The 26,022-nt window shown below is 45.0% G+C and overlaps 1 pseudogene across 1 annotated transcript in view; it reads right to left on the bottom strand.

Annotated features, from left to right (window-relative positions):
• Window positions 1-274: 274 nt before the first annotated feature.
• LOC311104627 (glycine receptor subunit beta-like) overlaps window positions 275-26,022 on the bottom strand; it is a 29,377-nt pseudogene continuing 3,629 nt past the window's right edge. The window contains exons 3-5 of the transcript in view: window positions 8,165-8,311; window positions 5,928-6,214; window positions 275-570 (exon numbers count right to left, since the gene is read on the bottom strand). The product of the transcript in view is annotated as a glycine receptor subunit beta-like (transcript). The remainder of the gene's footprint in view (window positions 571-5,927; window positions 6,215-8,164; window positions 8,312-26,022) is intronic.

The following is a 26,022-nucleotide window of genomic DNA, read 5'->3' as shown; positions in this document are numbered from 1 at the left end:
CAATGTGATTTTCTGGATTATTGTTTTAGATTCCGTCTCTCACAGTTGAAGTGTACCTATGGTAAATATTACAGACCTCTACATGCTTTGTAAGTAGGAAAACCTGCAAAATATGCAGTGTATCAAATACTTGTTCTCCCCACTGTACATAAACAACTTGAATTAAGAAGAATGGATCTAAATACGAGATCACAGGGCAAAGATGGAAATTAGTAGAAAATGTGGTCTACAAGCTCAGCTGGCTGTGCCCAAAATCCTTAAATTCCATCCCTGATCACAAGTACACGGACCAATAGATGACGTTGAAGAAGAGGAAGGAGAAGGGGAAGAGGGCTCGGGCGTAGAGGTCGACCCCCTTGGCGGCTGAGGGGATGACGGGCTTGGGCGGTGGCGGTTTCTTGGCCTTGGCCTGGCTTTTGCTGAGGCCATGAGGGAAGGTGATGGGCTTCCCATAGCAGTCAAAGTTGGAGAGCTCAAAGTACCGCGGCAGTGAGCCAACAATACTGAAGTCGTTGCTGTGCAGGTCCGACTTGGAGGTACACACCTTTTTGCACTGGGGGTCTCTCCCACCTGGAAAAGGGAAAGGTGGTGAATAAAACATGGTTAAAGTATCCACCCCACAATCATTGGAGGAGCACAGGGTCAGCCAAAGAGCAGGTCCCCTCGAGCAGGTAAGGGGTTAAGTGCTGTGCTCAAGTGCACAATGGCAGTAGGTGGTGAGGTGGTGATGGGAGCAATTGAAAACATTGCATTAGTCCCACTACTCCAAACATTCCCGTCCAGTCACTCTCCAGCTCTCTGACTTTCTCTCAGTTAATGGCATCATACATCTCGGCAGCCAATGCAAAAGGAGTCAGCTAGAGCTCCAATCACATCCCATTCCTTCTCCCTTGCCACAGATGGCAGCTACCGCCAACGCTGAGCCATAGCGGCCAGAGCCAGAGAGACGTCGACAGTAATGTTAAGCCGACCCGAGAGGAGCCTGACTCTACGAGGGAAAACTCAACAAACAACCTGTTCTGTTTCTGTCATACCCAGTGACTCAGAGTCTCACATTTAAGGAGTCGTGGAAGCGCTGGAAGAACACAAATGGGTGCCACAGATCACCTGGCCCTTATTACTAGGGGAAAAAGGAGACGATGGAAGAGTTGAGGACTTGTCTGGCTCGACTTTGGAAAGGAATGGTGATAATGCTTACCATACCCTTTGTACGTCTCAAAGCCTGTCCTCCGACCACCTCCAATTGAAGAATGCCTTCATTCGTGTGACATTCTGACATGAGCTGATTTATGACTGTGCTTTGCCAACCCTGTCAGGATCTTTTGGTGTGATTTCGGTCAGATCTGTTCTGTTCTTTGATATGGTTCTAGTGTGGTTGGAGGGTAGGATGGAGACATATGGAGATGATCACTCTTGCACGTCCATATATACAGTGCCTTTGGAAAGTCTTCAGACCCCTTTACTTTTTCCACATTATGTTACGTTACAGCCTTATTCTAAAATAGATTAATATTGTTTTTTCCCTCATCAATCTACACACAATACCCCATAATGACAAAGCAAAAACAGGTCTAGAATTTTTTGCTAATTGCTAAAAAACTGAAATAGTACATTTACATAAGTATTCAGACCCTTTAGTCAGTACTTTGTTGAAGAACCTTTGGCAGCGATTACAGCCTCGAGTCTTCTTGGGTATGACGCTACAAGCTTGGCACACCTGTATTTGGGGTGTTTCTCCCATTCTTCTCTGCAGATCCTCTCAAGCTCTGTCAGGTTGGATGGGGAGCGTGGCTGCACCGCTATTTTCAGGTCTCTCCAGAGATGTTCGATCAGGTTCAAGTCCAGGCTCTAGCTGGGCTACTCTTGGATATTCAGAGACTTGTCCCGAAGCCACTCCTGCATTGTCTTGGCCGTGTGCTTAGGGTCGTTGTTCTGTTGGAAGGTGAACCTTCTCCCCAGTCTGAGGTCCTGAGAGCTCTGGTGCAGGTTTTCATCAACGATCTCTCTGTACTTTGCTCTGTTCATCTTTCCCTCGATCCTTGACTAGTCTCCCAGTCCCTGCTGCTGAAAAAAAACATCTGCCACCACCATGCTTCACCGTAGGGATGGTGCCAGGTTTCCTCCAGACGTGACGCTTGGCATTCAGGCCAAAGAGTTCAATCTTGGTTTCATCAGACCAGAGAATCTTGTTTCTAATAGTCTGAGAGTCTTCAGGTGCCTTTTGGCAAACTCCAAGCGGGCTGTCATTTGCTTTTTACTGAGGAGTGGCTTCCGTCTGGCCACTCTACAATAAAGGCCTGATTAGTGGAGTGCTGCAGAGATGGTTGTCCTTCTGGATGGTTCTCCCATCTCCACAAAGGAACTCTAGAGCTCTGTCAGAGTGACCATCGGGTTGTTGGTCACCTCCCTGACCAAAGCCCTTCTCCCCCGATTGCTCAGTTTGGCTGGGCGGCCAGCTTTAGGAAGAGTCTTGGTGGTTCCAAACTTCTTCCATTTAAGAATGATGCAGGCCACTGTGTTCTTGGGGACCTTCAATGCTGCAGAAATGTTTTGGTACCCTTCCCCAGATCTGTGCCTTGACACAATCCTGTCTCGGTGCTCTACGGACAATTCCTTCGACCTCATGGCTTGGTTTTTACTCTGACATGACCTGTCAACTGTGGGAAATTATATAGACAGGCTTGTGCCTTTCCAAATCATGTCCAATCAATTGAACTTACCACAGGTGGACTCCAATCAAGTTGTAGAAACATCTCAAGGATGATCAATGGAAACAGGATGCACCTGTGCTCAATATCGAGTCTCATAGCAAAGGGTCTGAATACTTATGTAAAGAAGGTATTTCTGTTTATACTTTTTTATACATTTGCTAAAATTTCTATAAACCTGTTTTTGCTTTTTCATTATGGGGTATTGTGTGTAGATTGCTGAGGATTTGTTTTTATTCAATCCATTTAAGAATAAGGCTGTAACGTAACAAAATGTGGAAAAAGTCAAGGGGTCTGAATACTTTCCGAAGGCACTGTATATACTGTATCTATCTCGGCATATACAAAGGGTGCAATTTTGACAGTGCAGTGGTGTTGTGCAGTGGTGTTGTTGTCAAACTAGACCACATTACTTCAATACTAACTGGCAGTTTCTTTCAGTATGAGATGAGAATGCAACTGATACACAATTACCTCATGCATTGCAGAATGTCCCTAATGTTGTTGTTTTGGAGCTGTAATCTGGATTTTGGAAGTATTTTCTAGTTTTTTCTTTGTTGAATCAACATGCTGCTACAATAGATTGCTACAACAGAATCAGTGGGAAGTAGCTTCTGAAAACCCACATTTCGATCTTTCTCATCGGCTTCCCTCAAGGGCTACAGGGCAAATTAGATACTAATCATACAGTTGCTACTTTTTCACTCTAACCATTAAGCTCATTAAATTGGCGTTCATTTGATTTACTGTCACGCCCTGACTCTGAGGACTTGTATTTGTTGAGCCAGGGTGTGTATTTTCCGTGTTGTGTGTTGCTATGTAGATTTCTATGTTTTAGATCTAGCATGTGCAGATCTATGTTGGCCGGGGTGGTTCCCAATCAGAGGCAGCTGTTGCTCATTGTCTCTGATTGGGGACCATACTTAGGTAGCCTTTTGGCACCAGTCAGTTGTGGGATCTTGTTCCGTGTAAGGTATGTTGTTTGTATGCTACCTTGGACTTCACGTTTCGTTTGTTGTTTTGTCGTGTGTTTAGCCGTAAATAAATATGAATGCATATCACGCTGTGCCTTGGTCCTTCTCGTCCGTAAACGATCGTGACAGAAGATCCCACCAATCCTGGATCAAGCAGCGTGACGAGGAGAGAGGATGGACTTGGGAGGAGATGAGCGAGAGTCTGGCAAGAGGGATGGAGGTCATGATCACGGGGGAGAGACAATCCCCCCAAAAAATTAGGGGGGGGGCTCACGCTGTGGACGACGAGGCAGCAGGAGGCCGCGATAGGGCGGTTCCGCTGTTTAGCAGAGGAGGCCACCATATTAGGGGGGTCATTTGGTCAGAGGGAGCAGAAGGAAAGTGTAGAGGCACGGCGAGAGGAGCTGGTTAGGCAGCAGAAGGAGCGGGGGTTAATGAAGGAACCCAGTCCCGCTCCTCGCACCAATCAAGTGGTGCGTGTCGCCAGTCCGGTCCGGCCCGTTCCTGCTTCCCGCACTAAGCCAGTGGTGTGTGTTCCCAGTACGGTTCGGCCCGTTCCTGCTCCTCGCATCAAGCCAGTGGTGCGCGTCGCCAGCCCGGTCCGGCCTGTTCCTGTCCCTTGCACCAAGTCAGTGGTGCGTGTCGCCAGTCCGGTCCGGCCCGTTCCTGCTTCCCGCACTAAGCCAGTGGTGTGTGTTCCCAGTACGGTTCGGCCCATTCCTGCTCCTCGCATCAAGCCAGTGGTGCGCGTCGCCAGCCCGGTCCGACCTGTTCCTGTCCCTCACACCAAGTCAGTGGTGCGCGTCGCCAGCCCGGTCCGACCTGTGCCTGTCCCTCGCACCAAGCCAGTGGTGCGCGTCGCCAGCGCGGTCCGACCTGTGCCTGTCCCTCGCACCAAGCCAGTGGTGCGCGTCGTCAGCCCAGTCCGGCCCGTTCCTGCTCCCCGCACCAAGCCAGGGGTGCGCGTCATCAGCCAGGTTCGGCCCGTTCCTACTCCCCGCACCAAGCCAGTGGTGCGTGTGTCCAGTCCGGCACGGCCCGTGCCTGTTCCACCGGTGCCTGGTCCGGCACCGGTCAGCTGCTCCACTCCGGAGCCAGAGCAATCCGCTCCACCGGGGTCCAGTCCAGCTCCGGTCAGCGGCTCCACTCCGGAGCCAGAGCAGTCCGCTCCACCGGTGCCTGATCCAGCTCCGGTCAGCGGCTCCACTCCGGAGCCAGAGCAGTTCGATCCACCGTCGTCAGGTCCAGCTCCAGTCAGCGGTTCCAGACCAGACCAGACCAGGGGCGCAACAGGGAGGTGGATAACAGGTGGTGGTCACGCCCGCAGCCGGATCCGCCTCCGAGGCGGAATGCCCACCCGGCCCCTACCCTGTTATGTTTAGGTTGCGCGGTCGGGGTCCGCACCTTTGGGGGGGGGGGGGGGGTATTTGTTGAGTCAGGGTGTGTATTTTCCATGTTGTGTGTTACTATGTTGATTTCTATGTTTTAGATCTAGCATGTGCAGATCTATGTTGGCCGGGGTGGTTCCCAATCAGAGGCAGCTGTAGCTCGTTGTCTCTGATTGGGGACCATACTTACGCAGCCTTTTGGCACCAGTCAGTTGTGGGATCTTGTTCCGTGTAAGGTATGTTGTTTGTATGCTACCTTGGACTTCACGTTTCGTTTGTTGTTTTGTCGTGTGTTTAGCCGTAAATAAATATGAATGCATATCACGCTGCGCCTTGGTCCTTCTCGTCCGTAAACAATCGTGACATTTACGTTTGATGAGAACATAATTGACTAGTGTTATCTTCTCGAAAATCTCAGCACAATACTCTGCACAAGTCTTGACTAACATACATTACGATGTAAATTAATTTCTATGAAGTGTATGATTGAAAATAACATTTCACAAGCTAAATCTGTACCTGTGTCAATCTTTTTCTGTGCCAGGCCAGAGAGCAGAAGATGTTAGCATTTATGAATGATTGGATCGTCCTACCTATTTATCTATTGGTATCTCTAACTTCACTCTCATCATGCCTAAGGATATGTCCAAGGTTAACCATTCCTCATTCAACTGTGAGAGAAGTGGTTAGGGAAAACTTCATCTTGACCGTAGATCTGTGTCTGGGGGCAACGTATTTCTAATCACAGTAACTGAACACACGTACACACAAACCTTCCCCCATTCATCAGAAACACGCCAATCCCATCCCCTCCCCACCTTTCCCTCACCCACCACACACAACCACCCCTCACCCACCTGCAGCGTGCTGACATGACAGGTATCCCGCTGGTATCGTTGACCGTGTTGTTCTTGCCTGCCGCCTTCTCCTTCCCCTCTGCCTTTGCCTTGGACGCCATCTTGGCCATCTCTGCGCTTAGGGCTGTTGAGCTTCACCTGTACCACGGCGTACTCCACCAACGAGGCGAAGCCGAACAGCAGACATTCGATGAGCCAGATGTCGATGGCCTTCGCATAGGACACCTTGGGCAGCTCTGAGGCCAGGGACGTGCACTCAGAAGACAGGGAGAGCACTGAGAGGATCCCTGGTAGGTTAACAGGGAGGGAGTGAAGAGGTGACCTTGTCAATTAAACATTACATTTACATTTACATTTAAGTCATTTAGCAGACGCTCTTATCCAGAGCGACTTACAGTTAGTTAGTTTTTTTTTTTTTTTTTTTTTTTTTTTTTTTTTATACTGGCCCCCCGTGGGAATCAAACCCACAACCCTGGCGTTGCAAACACCATGCTCTATCAACTGAGCTACATCCCTGCCGGCCATTCCCTCCCCTACCCTGGACGACGCTGGGCCAATTGTGCGCCGCCCATGAGTCTCCCGGTCGCGGCCGGCTGCGACAGAGCCTGGATTCGAACCAGGATCTCTGGTGGCACAGTTAACACTGCGATGCAGTGCCTTAGACCACTGCGCCACTCGGGAGGAAGGAGAGCAGAACTTAACATCCAAGGAAGGAGAGCAGAACTTAGTGTTGGGGATACTTCTAGAGGTGTCTTAGGATCTTAAATTAGCATTTGACCCCTGGACTCTCTAATGCTCAACATAAAATGCACAGCAGACAAGGTGATTCAACTTCAGACCCTGAGGGTCGCAGTATTTGATAGTTTTCATCCCTGCCTTTAAAATCAGAGGTCTAGTCTTTGATCTAAACCAGGTGAGTGGTAAATAGCAGGGAGAAGACACAGCAGCCCTCGACAGTTGGAATTGAATACCCCTGGTATACAGTACAGATTAATGGATATATGAATCACCTAGACTAGGAAGTGGTAATGAAACACTCACATTCAATCCCATGATTTACAGTCCAAAGAGCCCAATTATACACCCATGAACCTACCTTTACCTCTATCTTTCTCATTCTAGTGATGAAGCGGGTTCAAATAGCCACCGATAATAGAGGTCTATTTTTTATTTGATTGTTTTCTCTCCGATTGGACAATTAATCTAGGTGGTTGTATGCCTACAAATCTTTATATAAAAGCAGAGTCCTTATTTCGGATGATTATCTAACCCCATCCGAGTTCGCTGAGCTCCGAAATCCTTTTCATCACAGCATGTAAACTGGCCTATTTTACATAACACAGGGAAGGTGTTGGCTCTGTTGAAACAGCATAATACTTTGTTTGCTGATGCTTGGCCCCCGATGGGGCACTTTATTGTGGGAACAAAATGAGTCTGAAACCGACACACATAGTAGGAAGCATATATGGAAGTATTGCACACATTTAATAACATGTACGCTAACATACACACACACAGAGAGATGAATGAACGACATATGTCAATGGTCACACGCGGGAGATGACTGACCTGTGCTGATCCCATTTACTGAGGTGTCATGAGGTGGCCCTCCAGAGGGATGGGATGAAATTGACAAACAGCTGGAGGTGGATGGTCCTCTTATTCACAGAGCTCTTTCCAGACCCATCGGATTGGATGAAGTGACGTCAAATGGGTGAGAAGTTGACATTTCCGAATCATGCAGGCTTGTTTACAATGGACCAGGTGAGTTACCCATACAAAATATTATGTATCATTATCTATTATTTATCATGTAGGGGCGACAGTGGAATGAAAATTGGTGGTCCCATTGCTATTCACATTGCACTCCCTCAGGCAGACAGTGAAACAGTAACATGGGAGACTAGATTATATGAAAAAGTGGAAAGCGCTCATGTCATCATGCATTGATGTAAAATGGATGGCTATATTAGGCTGCATTTGATGCCTCAATACGTCAGAATAGCTCGAAATCCAAACTGAATTACACTCACTATTGCTTCAATTAGTGAAGTGAAACACTAGTGAAACTTGCCATCATTCAGTTTGGATTTGGAGGCTAAAGTCAGACAATACCACAGTGGGAGACTAAAGCAGGCTTGTCTGTTACCCACAGGAACCAAGGAATCACTGCTTTCCGAGTAAGGCTAGGATAGGGGTTTACGGTCACTGGTAAGGATAGGGATTAGAGGTCTTACCCAGAGGGACCCTGGCAGCGCTGGCATCAGGGTTGATCCAGAAGGAGAGCCAGGAGAGGACCATGATGAGGTGGGGGCATAGACACCCATCATGTAGAAGCCCACCTGCCTCCTCAGGGTGAAGATCACCTCCACACGTGTAGTAGCCTAGAGAAGTAAAGATAGGGGGGCAGAGGACTGTGAAAAGCCTGCACAACCAGATTAGTGTTGGCCATCCCTGGTTTAAGACGAGTATAAGTATGTGCATTCACAAACTAAAGTGTACCAAGTTTTTCAAGCTACTGGTAGGGTAACACACATTCATAACAAAGTAATCTAAAATTAATTTGGGTATACAATAATATGACCACTAAATTACTGTTGTGATAACTAACTATCATTGCTGAATAGCATTGCATTACATCAGTCTATGAATGGAATCATAAGAATGAACAACACGTATTTTACAAGAGTTTGACTGTGGACAAGCAGAGAGATAGAACGCATCATCATCAAGATACCCTAATATACAGTGGGGGAAAAAAGTATTTAGTCAGCCACCAATTGTGCAAGTTCTCCCACTTAAAAAGATGAGAGAGGCCTGTAATTTTCATCATAGGTACACGTCAACTATGACAGACAAAATGAGAAAAAAAATCCAGAAAATCACATTGTAGGATTTTTAATGAATTTATTTGCAAATTATGGTTGAAAATAAGTATTTGGTCAATAACAAAAGTTTCTCAATACTTTGTTATATACCCTTTGTTGGCAATGACACAGGTCAAACGTTTTTTGTAAGTCTTCACAAGGTTTTCACACACTGTTGCTGGTATTTTGGCCCATTCCTCCATGCAGATCTCCTCTAGAGCAGTGATGTTTTGGGGCTGTCGCTGGGCAACACGGACTTTCAACTCCCTCCAAAGATTTTCTATGGGGTTGAGATCTGGAGACTGGCTAGGCCACTCCAGGACCTTGAAATGCTTCCTACGAAGCCACTCCTTCGTTGCCCGGGCGGTGTGTTTGGGATCATTGTCATGCTGAAAGACCCAGCCACGTTTCATCTTCAATGCCCTTGCTGATGGAAGGAGGTTTTCACTCAAAATCTCACGATACATGGCCCCATTCATTTTTTCCTTTACACGGATCAGTCGTCCTGGTCCCTTTGCAGAAAAACAGCCCCAAAGCATGATGTTTCCACCCCCATGCTTCACAGTAGGTATGGTATTCTTTAGATGCAACTCAGCATTCTTTGTCCTCCAAACTCGATGAGTTGAGTTTTTATCAAAAAGTTATAATTTTGGTTTCATCTTACCATATGACATTCTCCCAATCCTTTTCTGGATCATCCAAATGCACTCTAGCAAACTTCAGACGGGCCTGGACATGTACTGGCTTAAGCAGGGGGACACGTCTGGCACTGCAGGATTTGAGTCCCTGGCGGCGTAGTGTGTTACTGATGGTAGGCTTTGTTACTTTGGTCCCAGCTCTCTGCAGGTCATTCACTAGGTCCCCCCGTGTGGTTCTGGGATTTTTGCTCACCGTTCTTGTGATCATTTTGACCCCACGGGGTGAGATCTTGCGTGGAGCCCCAGATCGAGGGAGATTATCAGTGGTGTTGTATGTCTTCCATTTCATAATAATTGCTCCCACAGTTGATTTCTTCAAACCAAGCTGCTTACCTATTGCAGATTCAGTCTTCCCAGCCTGGTGCAGGTCTACAATTTTGTTTCTGGTGTCCTTTGACAGCTCTTTGGTCTTGGCAATAGTGGAGTTTGGAGTGTGACTGTTTGAGGTTGTGGACAGGTGTCTTTTATACTGATAACAAGCTCAAACAGGTGCCATTAATACAGGTAACGAGTGGAGGACAGAGGACCCTCTTAAAGAAGAAGTTACAGGTCTGTGAGAGCCAGAAATCTTGCTTGTTTGTAGGTGACCAAATACTTATTTTCCACCATAATTTGCAAATAAATTCATTAAAAATCCTACAATGTGATTTTCTGGATTTTTTTTTCTCAATTTGTCTGTCATAGTTGACGTGTACCTATGATGAACATTACAGGCCTCTCTCATCTTTTTAAGTGGGAGAACTTGCACAATTGGTGGCTGACTAAATACTTGTTTTCCCCACTGTACCTGGCTAAATGTGTATGTTCACACACTCTTCTAATACCGGGGGATATTTCCTCTTGGATATTTTTTCAGAAGCAGAACAGAAGAGAGGAGGGGCAGCCCGTGGCATGTTCCATTTTGTCCGATTCCTCTCTCTTTCCCTCTCTCTGCTAATGCTCTGCTGTTTAATTGCCTTCATGAATAACCATGGTATCTAACTTCCCAGACAGACTGCTGTTTCACCGTTTCTTTCCCTCGTTATCGGCTTTGGAGTAACTTCATTAAAACATGTCAGTCAGTCACTCGGTATAACATACTATATGGAGTCAACGACCAATCATATTCACCTGAAGAAAACTGAAATCACTCCCAATGGATGCCGAGCCCGCCCTCGGAAGCCCTGCCTTCCTGGCTATAATATCGGGGCTCGCATTCATTTCCTAAATTCTTCGCTCTTCAGCTTGTGTCACGCAATTAACAAACCTTTCAAGCACACGAAGACTACGAGATTCGGCTCCGACTTAGGTGTCTGTTAGTGGGAACAGAGTGTACTCCTCCCCCTAAATCAGGAGTCTCCAACAGGTCGATCGTGAGCTACCAGTAGAGCTTGCAGCCCACCTATGAGTAGCTCGCCAAACAATTCTGAAAGTACATGCAATTTTCAGGTGTTCCACCACAAACTTTCATTAACAAATCTCACAAGTATCAGACACCGCAAGCCCCAGCTACTTCCTAATCAACGCAACATCAAATCAAATTTTATGTGACATGCGCAGAATAGAACAGGTGTAGACCTCACCGTGAAATGCTTACTTACAAGCCCTTATTGGTTAATACAGTTCAAGAAAGAGTTAAGACATTTTTTACTAAATAAACGAAAGTAAAACAAAATAAAAAGTAACACAATAAAATAACAATAACGAGGCTACGTACAGGGGGTACCGGTACCGAGTCAATGTGCGGGGATACAGGTTAGTCGAGGTCATTTGTACATGTAGGTAGGAGTAATGTATATAGTCCGGGTGGCCATTCAATTAATTGTTCAGTAGTGTTATGGCTTGGGGTAGAAGCTGTTAAGGAGCCTTTTGGTCCTAGACTTGGCGCTCCGTTACCGCTTGCCATGTGGTAGCAGAGAGAACAGTCTATGACTTGGGAGTCTTTGACAATTTTTGGGGCCTTCCACTGACACCGCCTAGTATATACAGTTGAAATCTGAAGTTTACATACACCTTAGCCAAATACATTTAACCCTCCTGTTATGTTGTGGGTCAATTTGACCCGTTTCCACTTTTGCGTTGTCTAAAATACTAGTTAACCACTCTTTTTCGCCATGAAATTACATGACTTTTCCTCATTTAGGGTCATGAACCTAACTGCAAAATGTGGACACACTGATGTGTTGTGGAATGTCTGTGTACATTTTGTATACAAACATGATGTTGTGGGTCATTTTGACCCGGAGGCTTTCATGTGTATATATATTTGCACAGGTGCAAAACAAAAAAGTGTCTTTGATTTATTTTGTTTTGACTGGTCCTGGTTGCACTTTTAGAATTGTGTTTGGGTTAAAAAGGGCTTTCCCAAGCTTCTCCTCAGTGTGAGAGCAGCAGGTCCCTGACACAGACACTCAAAAATGAGCTCCAAAAGATTTTCAATCAATGAAGTCTTATCACAAATTCTGGACTGTGACAGTGAAAAAGAAGAAGAGGTTTCAGAGACAGAGGATATTTCAGAGATAGAGGACAATGCTGTTGATGATCCAGATTTTGTCTTCATTGAAGAGGATTCAGAGGAGGAGTCTGCCGTACCATCCCCTACATCAGATGAGAGACAGAGCATGCAACAAGCATCATCAAGAGAAGAGAAGACATGGAAGTCTAAAGATGGTCATATTGAATGGTCACCGTCACCACAACGAGGTCAAGGTAGACTCTCAGCTTCCAATGTAATAAAAATGGTTCCAGGACCTACACGATTTGCTGTCACTCGAGTCCATGACATACAATCAGCTTTTGAGCTCTTTTTACCCCAAGCAATAGAGAAGATTGTTCTGGACATGACCAACTTGGAGGGGAGCCGTGTGTTTCAAGAGAACTGGAAGCCACTGGATCGGATTGACTTGCATGCATACATTGGATTGCTCATATTAGCTGGAGTCTACCGGTCAAACGGAGAAGCAACGGCCAGCCTGTGGAATGAAGAGAATGGAAGGCCAATATTTCGGGCAACAATGTCTCTACAAGAATTCCACATAATTTCTCGGGTGATTCGCTTTGATAACCGTGATACCAGACCGGGTCGACGTGAAAGAGACAAACTAGCTGCAATCAGAGATGTATGGGATAAATGGGTGGAAATTCTACCGTTACTGTACAATCCCAGTCCTCATGTTACAGTTGATGAACGCCTTGTTCCATTCAGAGGACGTTGTCCCTTCAGACAGTATATGCCAAACAAGCCTGCAAAATATGGCATCAAAATATGGGCAGCATGTGATGCCACATCAAGCTATGCATGGAATATGCAAGTTTACACTGGGAAGCCACCCGGCGGAGTGCCTGAGAAAAACCAGGGGATGCGGGTGGTGCTGGACATGAGTGAAGGGCTGCAAGGTCATAACATCACGTGTGACAACTTCTTCACATCCTACCGCCTTGGTGTTGAACTACAGAAGAGAAAGCTGACCATGGTTGGAACAATCAGAAAAAACAAACCTGAACTTCCCAGTGAGCTTCTGAAAATGCAGGGCAGAACTGTGCATTCCTCTAAATTTGCTTTCTCTGAAAATGCAACTGTTGTTTCATACTGCCCAAAGAAGAACAAGAATGTTCTTGTAATGAGCACAATGCACAAAGATGCATCGCTGAGTGCAAGAGAGGACATCAAGCCACAAATAATACTGGACTACAATTCCACCAAAGGAGGAGTTGACAATTTGGATAAAGTCACAGCAACATATAGTTGTCAGCGCATGACTGCCCGCTGGCCTTTGGTGATTTTCTACAACATTGTGGATGTGTCTGCTTACAATGCCTATGTCCTGTGGACTGAAATCAACCAGCAATGGAATGGTGGCAAATTGTACCGACGCCGGCTTTTCCTAGAGGAGCTCGGCAAAGCTCTCATCACTCCCAAGATCCAGAGGAGAGTCCGGCCTCCTCGGTCGACAGCAGCTGCATCTGCCGTCCAGAAAATTCAAGCTGGACCATCAACACATGCCTCCAATCAACCAGAAATGGATCCAGTGGATACAGGCAGTGGCAAGAAACGGAAAAGATGCCAGCTCTGCCCCCCTCGACAAGACAGTAAAACAAGCACCACTTGTGTAGAATGCAATAAATACATCTGCAGAAAGCACACACACACATTGTGTTCAACATGTAGAGAGAAAGACTGAAGGGATAATATGGACCAATAGGGGGGGAAAAAACCTACTTGGGGAAACTGAAAAATCTTGTTTGTGAGAAAGGAAATATGTTTAACAAATAGTTCTTAAATATTGTTTAAAAAAAATAAAAAGTATTGTATTTCTTCTTTCTGAAATGTCTGATAAGACAAAATAAAGTTGTTTCTGTTTTTACTTAATTCTTTGACTGTCTTGAGTGTGTTTAAACTGTGAGGGTCAATTTGACCCGTAACATAGTGGATGTAATTTTTTTTTAGCATAACAGGAGGGTTAAACTCAGTTTTTCACAATTCCTGACATTTCATCCTAGTAAAAATTCCCTGTCTTAGGTCAGTTAGGATCACCACTTTATTTTAAGAATGTGAAATGTCAGAATAATAGGAGAGAGAATGATTTATTTCAGCTTTTATTTCTTTCATCACATTCCCAGTGGGTCAGAAGTTTACATACACACAATTAGTATTTGGTATCATTGCCTTTAAATTGTTTAACTTGGGTCAAACGGTTCGGGTAGCCTTCCACAAGCCTCCCACAATAAGTTGGGTGAATTTTGGCCCATTCCTCCTGACAGAGCTGGTGTAACTGAGTCATTTTTGTAGACCTCCTTGCTTGCACACGCTTTTTCAGTTCTGCCCACAAACTTTCTATAGGATTGAGGTCAGGGCTTTGTGATGGCCACTCCAATACCTTGACTTTGTTGTCCTTAAGCCATTTTGCCACATCTTTGGAAGTATGCTTGGGGTCATTGTCCATTTGGAAGACCCATTTGTGACCAAGCTTTAACTTCCTGACTGATGTCTTGAGATGTTGCTTCAATATATCCACATAATTGTCCTTCCTCATGATGCCATCTATTTTGTGAAGTGCACCAGTCCCTCCTGCAGTAAAGCACCTCCACAGCATGATGCTGCCACTCCCGTGCTTCACGGTTGGGATGGTGTTCTTCGGCTTGCAAGTCCACCCCTTTTCCTCCAAACATAATGATGGTCATTATGGCCAAAAAGTTATATTTTTGTTTCATCAGACCAGAGGACATTTCTCCAAAAAGTACAATCCTTGTCCCCATGTGCAGTTGCAAACCGTAGTCTGGCTTTTTTATGGCGGTTTTGGAGCAGTGGCTTCTTCCTTGCTGAGCGGCCTTTCAGGTTATGTCGATATAGATACTTTTGTACCGGTTTCGTCCAGCATCTTCACAAAGTCCTTTGCTGTTGTTCTGGGATTGATTTGCACTTTTCGCACCAAAGTACGTTCATCTCTAGGAGACAGAACGCGTCTCCTTCCTGAGCGGTATGACGGCTGCGTGGTCCCATGGTGTTTATACTTGCGTACTATTGTTTGTACAGATGAACGTGGTACCTTCAGGCATTTGGAAATTGCTCCCAAGGATGAACCAGACTTGTGGAGGTCTACCATTTTGTTTCTGAGGTCTTGGCTGATTTCTTTTGATTTTCCCATGATGTCAAGCAAAGAGGCACTGAGTTTGAAGGTAGGCCTTGAAATAAATCCACAGGTACACCTCCAATCGACTCAAATGATGTCAATTAGCCTATCAGAAGATTCTAAAGCCATGACATCATTTTCTGGAATTTTCCAAGCTGTTTAAAGGCACAGTCAACTTAGTGTATGTAAACTTCTGACCCACTGCAATTGTGATACAGTGAATTATAAGTGAAACAATTTGTCTGTAAACAATTGTTGGAAAAATGACTTGTGTCATGCACAAAGTAGATGTCCTAACCGACTTGCCAAAACTATAGTTTGTTAACAAGACATTTGTGGAGTGGTTGAAAAATGAGTTTTAATGACTCCAACCTAAGTGTATGTAAACTTCCAACTTCAACTGTCGGTCCTGGATGGCAGGAAGCTTCGCCCCAGTGATGTACTGGGCCGTGCACATTACTCTCTGTAGTGCCTTACAGTCAGATGCAGAGCAGTTGCCATACCAGGCGGTGATGCAACCGGTCAGGATGCGCTCGATGGTGCAGTTGTAGAACCTTTTGAGAATCTGGGGACCCATGCCAAATATTTTCAGTCTCCTGAGGAGGAAAAGGTGTTGTCGTGCCCTCTTCACGACTGTCTTGGTGTGTTTGGACCATGATAGTTTGTTTGTTATGTGGACACCAAGGAACTTGAAACTCTCGACCCGCTCCACTACAGCCCCGTCGATGTTAATGGGGGCCTGTTCAGCCCGCCTTTTCCTGTAGTCCACGATCAGCTCCTTTGTCTTGCTTACATTGAGGGAGATGTTGTTGTGTTGCAGATGTGTTGTTGCCTACCCTTACCACCTGGGGGCTGCCCGTCAGGAAGTCCAGGATCCAGTTGCAGAGGGAGGTGTTTAGTCCCAGGGTCCTTAGCTTAGTGATGAGCTTTGTGGGCACTATGGTGTTGAATGCTGAACTGCATAGGTGTTCCTTTTGTTCAAGTGGGAAAGGGCAGTGTGGTGTGCGATTGAGATTGCGTAATCTGTGGATCTGTTGGGGCGGTATGCGAATTGGAGTGGGTCTAGGGGTTCCGGGATGATGGTGTTGATGTGAGCCATGAAAGCCTTTCAAAGCACTTCATGGCTACCGACATGAGTGCTACGGGGCGGTCATCATTTAGGCAGGTTACCTTTGCTTCCTTGGGCACAGGGACTATGGTGGTCTGCTTGAAACATGTTGGTATTACAGACTCGGTCAGGGAGAGGTTGAAAATGTCAGTGAAGACACTTGCCAGTTGGTCCGCACAGGTTAGCCATTGACATTATCCCACCCCTGGTTAGCCACTATTGGATTAAAAAGACAAACCTAGCACAATATCTGCCAATATATTTCCAGCAATATTGCCCATCGGTCTGTGTGGTGCGTGCGTTTGTCTATCACTCAGTGTGCAGCCAGTTGATGTGATAACGGTCTTGTGGGTTGATAGAAATACTTTCCCCCAAACCTTCGCAATTAAATGTTAACTGGAAAGTAAGCTTACCTGGCAGAAGTATATCATGAGTGAGTTTGAACCTCTGACCGTGCCCTAGGGCCTTAAAAGATACTCCGCGAATGATGTCCTGTTTGCCTTGGGTGAAAACACGCTCGGGAGGGAGGCCGGGAGGGATCGGCAGTGGTAGTCGGAGTTGATAGGGGTGTCATCTTAGCCGAGTGAGACTCATTCCAGTTTCTCTGGCAGTGTTTACAGTACGGATTCTGGGGATTATATACTATCCCTGGTAGGCTCTAGAGAGTTTTCAGAGTCTGAATCGGATGTGGATCAGTCCGGGGCAGCCTAAAGCTCCTGCTTTGGATTGAACGGGGAAGAGTGAACCATTGGTGGTTAATGTGCCTTTGATGGAGCTGTGTCATAGGGCATCAGATCACCTGGGGGCGGATTGGCAGTCTTCTCCCCCGCAGCAAAATTCCTCCATGTTTGGGGGAAGATATTTACCTCCTGTCCCTGCAGCGGTGAAGCGTCGCTTACTGCTGTTTAAAGATTTTGCCGATGAGCTAAAGGCGACCTAGGATTTCCCTCATTCAGCCAGCCTGGTGCTACCAGGTTATGGCGAGTACATGAATGTAGAGGGTATGGCAGTGGCGGTGCTTGTTTGCACACTGCCGATGGATGGAAAGCTGGCAAGTTACTTAACTCCAGAGGTTAAGAATGGGGATAATCCTAGCATGGTGCTTCCAAATAAACAGTGTCGGTTCTCGGCAGATCAGCTGGACAAAGTGTACCAGGCTGAGCGCTGGTGTCCAGGTCGTTGAATGTGGTCACAATGCTGCAGATTTATCCTATCGGTTTGCTGCAATAGCTGAATAGGACTGTGGAGGCGGAGAAGCCAGTTTCAGAGCTTCTCGACGCAATCCGTGCCATGGCTGATTTTGTGCTGCGTCTGTCTCGCTGTATTATCCTGGCTGTGGGAAGAAATGGGCCGACAATGGTGGCTTAGTGCCACCTCTGGTTGACATTGTCCCGGATTCCTGAGAGGGACAGGCGGATGTATTTGGATGAGCCAGTTTCGCCAACAAGGTTGTTTGGCTCGGCTATGGAGTCCTTATAGGCCCGTTTCGAGGAGAAACAAAACAGGACGCAGCTCTGCGGTTCCTTTTCCCACACAAATCATTTGTGGGGGCGGCTCAGAGTTTCCCGAGGCATAAAGGAAGGGGTCCAGGCCAGAGGTGGGTTGCCCCGGGCCGGGGGGCATCGAGGTCAGTTTTTCACCATCTTGGTGTTTCTGGGCAGCGGTAGACACAGGCAGTACTGCACAGATGCCGTGCTGGGTCAAAGGAGAACAGGGTGAAAGCAGATTCTTCAGCGGCGCGGGGGGAAGAAGCAGACCTCGCAAACCTAGCTGGAGGCCGAGGTAGGAGGTGTGTTCTCGGGGCTCTCATCCCCAAGCATTTACTGTGGCAACAGTGCTCCCAGGTGGCTCGGTCAATGGGGGCAAGTTACTGGTTGCCGAAATCCACGAACCCGGTGTGGGCCGAGTATTAGAATAGAGGGTCCGTCAGGAGGGTCTGTTGTTGATTCTGGTGGCTCCCTGTTGGCCCAGACAACACTGGTTCGCGGAGATCATCCGCGTTTGAACCACTGGAGTCACCAGAAGTCTGTGGACCTGAAGGTCCTTTCATACAAGACTTCCCTGCTCATGGCCTTAGCATCAGCCAAGCATGTTTGGGTTCACCACACGTACACCCTTCCTGTTGGGAGTTCGCACCTGGTGACTCCAAAGTGATGTTACGTACTAATGTAGCATTTGCTCCCAATGACATGCCTTAAAGGTCCCTGGCATTCGAGCTGTTCCCTTTCTCACCTCCTCCTACCAGTGAACAACGGAGGTTGCATGGCCTGTGTCCGGCACGTGCTTTATGCATGTATATGGATAGAAGCAAGGATATCCGCGTTCTTGACCAGCTTTTTGTCTGTTTCGCTAATCCAGCTCAGGGTTTCTTTCTAAGCAGCGTCTTTTTCATTGGATTCTGGAGGCCATCTCCCAGGCATATGACAGGAAAGGACAAGGGTTGCCTAGCGGTGTGCATGCTCACTTCACTAGTGGTGTGGCAGCTTCTTGAGCATTGTTCAGGGGCAGGATGATGGGTATTTTGTATTTATTAAGGATCCCAATTAGCTGCTGCCAAGGCTGCTGCCAAGGCTTCGTGTGCTTGAAAGGTTTGTAAATTGCGTGACACAAGCTGAAGAGCGAAGAATTTAGGAAATGAATGCGAGCCCCGATATTATAGCCAGGAAGGCAGGGCTTCCGAGGGCGGGCTCGGCATCCATTGGGAGTGATTTCAGTTTTCTTCAGGTGAATATGATTGGTCGTTGACTCCATATAGTATGTTATACCGAGTGACTGACTGACATGTTTTAATGAAGTTACTCCAAAGCCGATAACGAGGGAAAGAAACGGTGAAACAGCAGTCTGTCTGGGAAGTTAGATACCATGGTTATTCATGAAGGCAATTAAACAGCAGAGCATTAGCAGAGAGAGGGAAAGAGAGAGGAATCGGACAAAATGGAACATGCCACGGGCTGCCCCTCCTCTCTTCTGTTCTGCTTCTGAAAAAATATCCAAGAGGAAATATCCCCCGGTATTAGAAGAGTGTGTGAACATACACATTTAGCCAGGTACAGTGGGGAAAACAAGTATTTAGTCAGCCACCAATTGTGCAAGTTCTCCCACTTAAAAAGATGAGAGAGGCCTGTAATGTTCATCATAGGTACACGTCAACTATGACAGACAAATTGAGAAAAAAAAATCCAGAAAATCACATTGTAGGATTTTTAATGAATTTATTTGCAAATTATGGTGGAAAATAAGTATTTGGTCACCTACAAACAAGCAAGATTTCTGGCTCTCACAGACCTGTAACTTCTTCTTTAAGAGGGTCCTCTGTCCTCCACTCGTTACCTGTATTAATGGCACCTGTTTGAGCTTGTTATCAGTATAAAAGACACCTGTCCACAACCTCAAACAGTCACACTCCAAACTCCACTATTGCCAAGACCAAAGAGCTGTCAAAGGACACCAGAAACAAAATTGTAGACCTGCACCAGGCTGGGAAGACTGAATCTGCAATAGGTAAGCAGCTTGGTTTGAAGAAATCAACTGTGGGAGCAATTATTAGGAAATGGAAGACATACAACACCACTGATAATCTCCCTCGATCTGGGGCTCCACGCAAGATCTCACCCCGTGGGGTCAAAATGATCACAAGAACGGTGAGCAAAAATCCCAGAACCACACGGGGGGACCTAGTGAATGACCTGCAGAGAGCTGGGACCAAAGTAACAAAGCCTACCATCAGTAACACACTACGCCGCCAGGGACTCAAATCCTGCAGTGCCAGACGTGTCCCCCTGCTTAAGCCAGTACATGTCCAGGCCCGTCTGAAGTTTGCTAGAGTGCATTTGGATGATCCAGAAAAGGATTGGGAGAATGTCATATGGTCAGATGAAACCAAAATATAACTTTTTGATAAAAACTCAACTCATCGAGTTTGGAGGACAAAGAATGCTGAGTTGCATCTAAAGAACACCATACCTACTGTGAAGCATAGGGGTGGAAACATCATGCTTTGGGGCGGTTTTTCTGCAAAGGGACCAGGACGACTGATCCGTGTAAAGGACAAAATGAATGGGGCCACGTATCGTGAGATTTTGAGTGAAAACCTCCTTCCATCAGCAAGGGCATTGAAGATGAAACGTGGCTGGGTCTTTTAGCATGACAATGATCCCAAACACACCGCCCGGGCAACGAAGGAGTGGCTTCGTAAGAAGCATTTCAAGGTCCTGGAGTGGCCTCCTAGCCAGTCTCCAGATCTCAACCCCATAGAAAATCTTTGGAGGGAGTTGAAAGTCTGTGTTGCCCAGCGACAGCCCCAAAACATCACTGCTCTAGAGGAGATCTGCATGGAGGAATGGGCCAAAATACCAGCAACAGTGTGTGAAAACCTTGTGAAGATTTACAGAAAACGTTTGACCTGTGTCATTGCCAACAAAGGGTATATAACAAAGTATTGAGAAACTTTTGTTATTGACCAAATACGTATTTTCCACAATAATTTGCAAATAAATTCCTTAAAAATCCTATAATGTGATTTTCTGGATTTTTTTTCCTCATTTTGTCTGTCATAGTTGACGTGTACCTATGATGAAAATTACAGGCCTCTCTCATCTTTTTAAGTGGGAGAACTTGCACAATTGGTGGCTGACTAAATACTTTTTTTTCCCCACTGTATGTTGCGGGTCATTACTTCACAGGAGAGCCATTTGAACGTAAACTTTATATTTTTATCAAAATGCGTTTTTTGGCAGAAATGCGTTCTGGAACATGTACTTGAACTTTCATGTGCCTTAATAATAAACTTGTGTGCCATCTGTAAATACGAATACAATTGTTAAATTACGAGTCTAGTTGGTTTAGCCACAGAAAAAGACAGCAACCTTCCCACTAGCCATTATTGGCTGAGATAATGAGTGGGCTGGACATGCCGAGAGATGAGTTTGGATTGGTCGGCAATGTAGCAGGCTTTGGTCTATAATATGAGCTGGTGAGTATGTGTAGGTCATCCTTTCTAACAGGGCATCTTTGAAAGATATCACGTAGTACAACTTCATAAGTGTTGCTCTCCACTTTCTGCAGGACCGAGTTTGAGTATGATAGCTAAGGAGATGGAGAAAACACCCGTCTCCGGATTACATCTTCAAACTAAGGGCGACCATGGCATCCGTGACAGGGAGAAGCGTCCAACCATGATGTATACGGGCAAGATAGTCTAGCTGAATACATTTTCAGATATTACACGTTTCAAATTTTAACAGAAAGTCATTTTCATTTCAAGTTAAAGTGTACTGTTAGATAGCTAGCTAACATTAGCTGGATGGCTCGCTAGCTAAAATTACATGTATGATCTTATTATTCGTATCTCAGAGCCATATACTTGGCTAGTTATAGCCTAATGTTAGCTAGCTAACATTGAATCTGGTTGGTTAGCTACCTGCAGATTCATGCAGGGTTGTAATGTCATGAGTTGGGATTATGGTTCATTGTTTAGCTACATGTCTTAACAAAAGACTCCTCTATGCAAGTATCCATTTCAATAGAATGTCACTACGACAACTGTTGATAGACGTAGCTGGTAAATTCACTCTGGCTATCTACTCCGATTTCAGAGCACGAGTAAAATAGTCTAGTTAGCTACATTTTCAGATATTACACGTTTCTAATTTAGACAGAAAGTTGTTTTCGTTTCAAGTTAAAGTGTACTGCTAGATAGCTAGCTAACGTTAGCTGGCTGGCTCGCTAGCTAAAATTACATGTATGATCTTATTATTCGTATCTCAGAGCCATTTGCTTTTCTAGTTATAGCCTAATGTTAGCTAGCTAACATTGAACCTGGTTGTTTAGCTACCTGCAGATTCATGCAGGGTAGTAACGTCATGAGTTGGGATTATGGTTAATTGTTTAGCTAGCTAGCTAGCTACATGTCTTAACAAAAGACTCTGCTATGCAAGTAACCATTTCAATACAATGTTCATGATGTCAATGTGACAACTGTTGATAGACGTAGCTGGGAAAGTCGCTCTGGCTTTCACCTCCGATTTCAGAGCACTCTCGTTTGATTGCCACTGTGCCAGAGCACAACTGATGAATTTACGAATGCTCAACACCCGTTGAATATGGCCGGTGTCAGTAAACGTTGGCAAAGAAGCGTAATTACATTGTTGCCAGCAGCACAGTTGCAGTCACCAACACTCTGGATAACATAAAAACAGCCTAACCAGCTCTGCTAGGGCAAATAAGTAGCTAGCAAGCTAGCCAATGTTAGCTTGGGTGCTTGACTGCTGTTAGGACAGAGCGTTCAGATCAACCCTACTCCTCGGCCAGAGCATCCAGTGTGCGCTGTGAACGCTCCGAGAGCGAAACGCTCTGAATATACGAACGGACAATCTGACAATGCTCTGAGTTTAAGGGCGGGGCTATAGCTTAAGAGGGTGTGATCGATGCTGAATGGGTGTAGACAAAGAGGGCTCTCCAGCGGGTGTACCAAAACATTAAAAAGGCAATTTTCTCAAAAGTGAGGATACAAGTTTATCAACTTTCAAAGCAGAATTACTTTCCCATTGTTCTTTAACTGTAGTGTATGATATACAATTTTCTAGCTCCGAGTCTCTACATTTATCCAATGTAAAAAAACACAGAATCGAGCCGGTCGGTCACATATAGTCCGCTATTATACTCAGTAATTTTCCATCCAAGTTGTCAGACCTCGGTGGATTGTCATTGTTGATTGACAACAATCATTTTTTTCACTTCTACACTCACCTTACGGAATAGAAAATGACAATGCTTGTCTTTCATAGTTTGATCAGTTACAGTGCATTCGGAAAGTATTCAGACCACTACCCTTTTTCCACATTTTGTTACATTACAGCCTTATTCTAAAATGGATTAAATGAATAAAAATCCTCATCAATCCACACATAATACCCCATTATGACAAAGCAAAAACAGATTTGTAGAAATGTTTACATAAGTATTCAGACCCTTTGCTATGAGACTCGAAATTGAGCTCATGTGCATCCTGTTTCCATTGATCATCCTTGATGCCGCCCAGCCAAACTGAGCAATCGGGGGACAAGGGCCTTGGTCAGGGAGGTGACCAATAACCCGATGGTCACTCTGACAGAGCTCCAGGGTTCCTCTGTGGAGATGGGAGACCTTCCAGAAAGACAACCATCTCTGCAGCACTCCACCAATCACGCCTTTATGGTAGAGTGGCCAGACGGAAGCCACTCCTCAGTAAAAAGGCACATGACAGCTCGCTTGGAGTTTGCCAAAAGGCACCTAAAGGCCTCTCAGACCATGAGAAACAAGATTCCCTGGTCTGATGAAACCAAGATTGAAATATTTTGCCTGAATGCCAAGTGTCAAGTCTGGAGGAAACCTGGCACCATCCCTACGGTGGTGGCAGCATCATGCTGTGTGGATGTTTTTCAGCGGCAGGGACTGGGAGACTAGTCAGGATCGAGGGAAAGCTTAATGGAGCAAAGTACAGAGATATCATTGATGAAAACCTGCTCCAGAGCACTCAGGTTTGCCAATCTTGTAGTGTCATACCCAATAAGTCGAGGCTGTAATCGCTGCCAAAGGTGCTTCAACAAAGTACTGAGTGAAGGGTCTGAATACTCTTGTAAATGTGACATTTCCGTTTATTTGTTATTTTTTTGGGTGCTCCAACCTGTGTACCCTCTGAGCCGGCTTGGGGCGTGATTATATGTCCCCATAGTATGCCATACTGAGTGACCAACTGAAAAGGGAACATATAGTAATGAAAATATCTCAGAAAGTGCTTTCATAAAAAAGTAATTCCACAATTTGTTGTGTTAAAGCCTGAATTTAAAATGTATTAAATTGAGATTTTGTGTAACTGGCCTACACACAATACCCCAGAATGTTAAAGTGGAATTATGTTTTTATTTTTAATTAAAAATGAAGAGCTTAAATGTCTTGAGTCAATAAGTAATCAACCATTTGTTATGGCAAGCCTAAATAAGTTCAGGAGTAAAATGTGCTTAACAAGTCGAATGGAGTTGAATGGACTGTGCAATAATAGTGTTTAACATTATATTTTTATGACTACCTCATCTCTTTACACCACATACAGATAATTGTAAGGTCCTTCATTTGAGCAGTGATTTTCAAGCACAGATTCAACCACAAAGACCAGGGCGGTTTTCCAATGCCTCTCAAAGAAGTGCACCTATTGGTAGATTAGTAAAAAATAAACATAAAAAATCTGACATTGAATATCCCTTTGATCATGGTGAAGTTCTTAATTACACTTTGGATGGTGTATCAATATACCCAATCACAACAAAGATACAGGCATCCTTCCTAACTCCGTTGCCGGAGATGAAGGGAACTGCTCAGGGATTTCACCATGAGGCCAATGGTGACTTTAAAACAGTTACAGAGTTGAATGGCTGTGATAGGAGAAAACTGAGGATGGATCAACAACATTGTAGTTACTCCACAATACTAACCTAATTGACAGAGTAAATAGAAGGAAGCCTGTACAGAATAAATATATTCAAAAAAATAAATCCTGTTTGCAAAAAGGCACTAAAGTAATACTGTAGTGTGGTAATATTTAATGTATGGTATATTATATATACCTCTCATGCGGTCCGTAATAAGACTAAGCAATTAGCCTATTAAAATGTTTATCTGAATCCATAAGATAATTAGTAATATGCAAGAGACTACAGTTGAACCATGTGCAATCAAGTATTATGCATTCAGCTGACTAACATCAAGGAATAGTCATGAGAATGGAAATCTAAATACAAGTGTATTTAATTACATTGTAAATTTAATTTAATCAAATACAAGGCATAAAGCTTAAGTTACAAAGCATTAACAAGCATTACAAGGCATTATTCTAGGCATATAGATCTTAGGTTAACTTACAAGACAAAGCATAAACAAAGCCTAGGAAAAGAGAATTGATCATACAACCCTCCTCCATGGACTGGATACAGGATAAGAGAGAGAACAATGCCATTTAATTCAATTCATAACACCTGAAGACGTAACCTTCTCAACAAAAACCAACGACCATTGACCAATCAAACGTTACCAAGTTTACAGAGAAACCTGGCCAACAAGGCACAATCTCCACAGGGTGTCACAGCATCTAAAGCAGTGGTCAGCACCCTTTTCAGAGTAAAGATCACTGTCTGAGTCTAAATGCAAGCAGAGATCTACCGCTCTGATTTGAAAAACAATTCTGTAGCAATGAGGTTTGTGCAGTAGGCTATAGGCCCAATACATTGTCACTGCATATTGGCTATGCTTGAATTGCCCTGCCAATGTTGTTATTCTCAGACCATTTTGAAATTTAATTTTAATCTTTAGGTATATGATCACACTGGTAATAGATCATTTGTTGTATTACTTGTGAGGCACAGCTAAGTGAGCAAAATAATTAGCCTTTCTTTTTTACTGGACTGATGGCCCTGCATCTGATGGTCAGTCTGAGGGGAGGGAGGGAGAAGCGGTGAGGCTGACTCTCACCCGACTCACCGTCCCTCCCTCCCTCCCTCCACTGAGAAAAGGGGATAGTCTTCCAGCTGATGGCGAAACTTAAGTCGCAATGCATTATTTCTGCCTCATGCCTCAATTCATGTTGTTACTCCTATGACCAGAGAAAGTGAAATATTCCTTGATATTAAAAAAGACAAGCCACAAATAATAACAAAGCAAGCTTATTGAAACATGCACATTTTATGGCTTATAAAACTGTTGAACAAAGTGTTGACAGTGCTGAATAACAACAAACATTAACTCACTCATAAAAACACAGCAGCTCCTAGCTGTATTCGTTGA

Source organism: Coregonus lavaretus, assembly GCF_964263955.1.
Source record: "Coregonus lavaretus genome assembly, chromosome: 29".
NCBI classification, from domain to species: domain Eukaryota; kingdom Metazoa; phylum Chordata; class Actinopteri; order Salmoniformes; family Salmonidae; genus Coregonus; species Coregonus lavaretus.
Note: the sequence above shows the minus strand (reverse complement) of the source record. Positions and strands in the feature narration are given on the sequence as shown.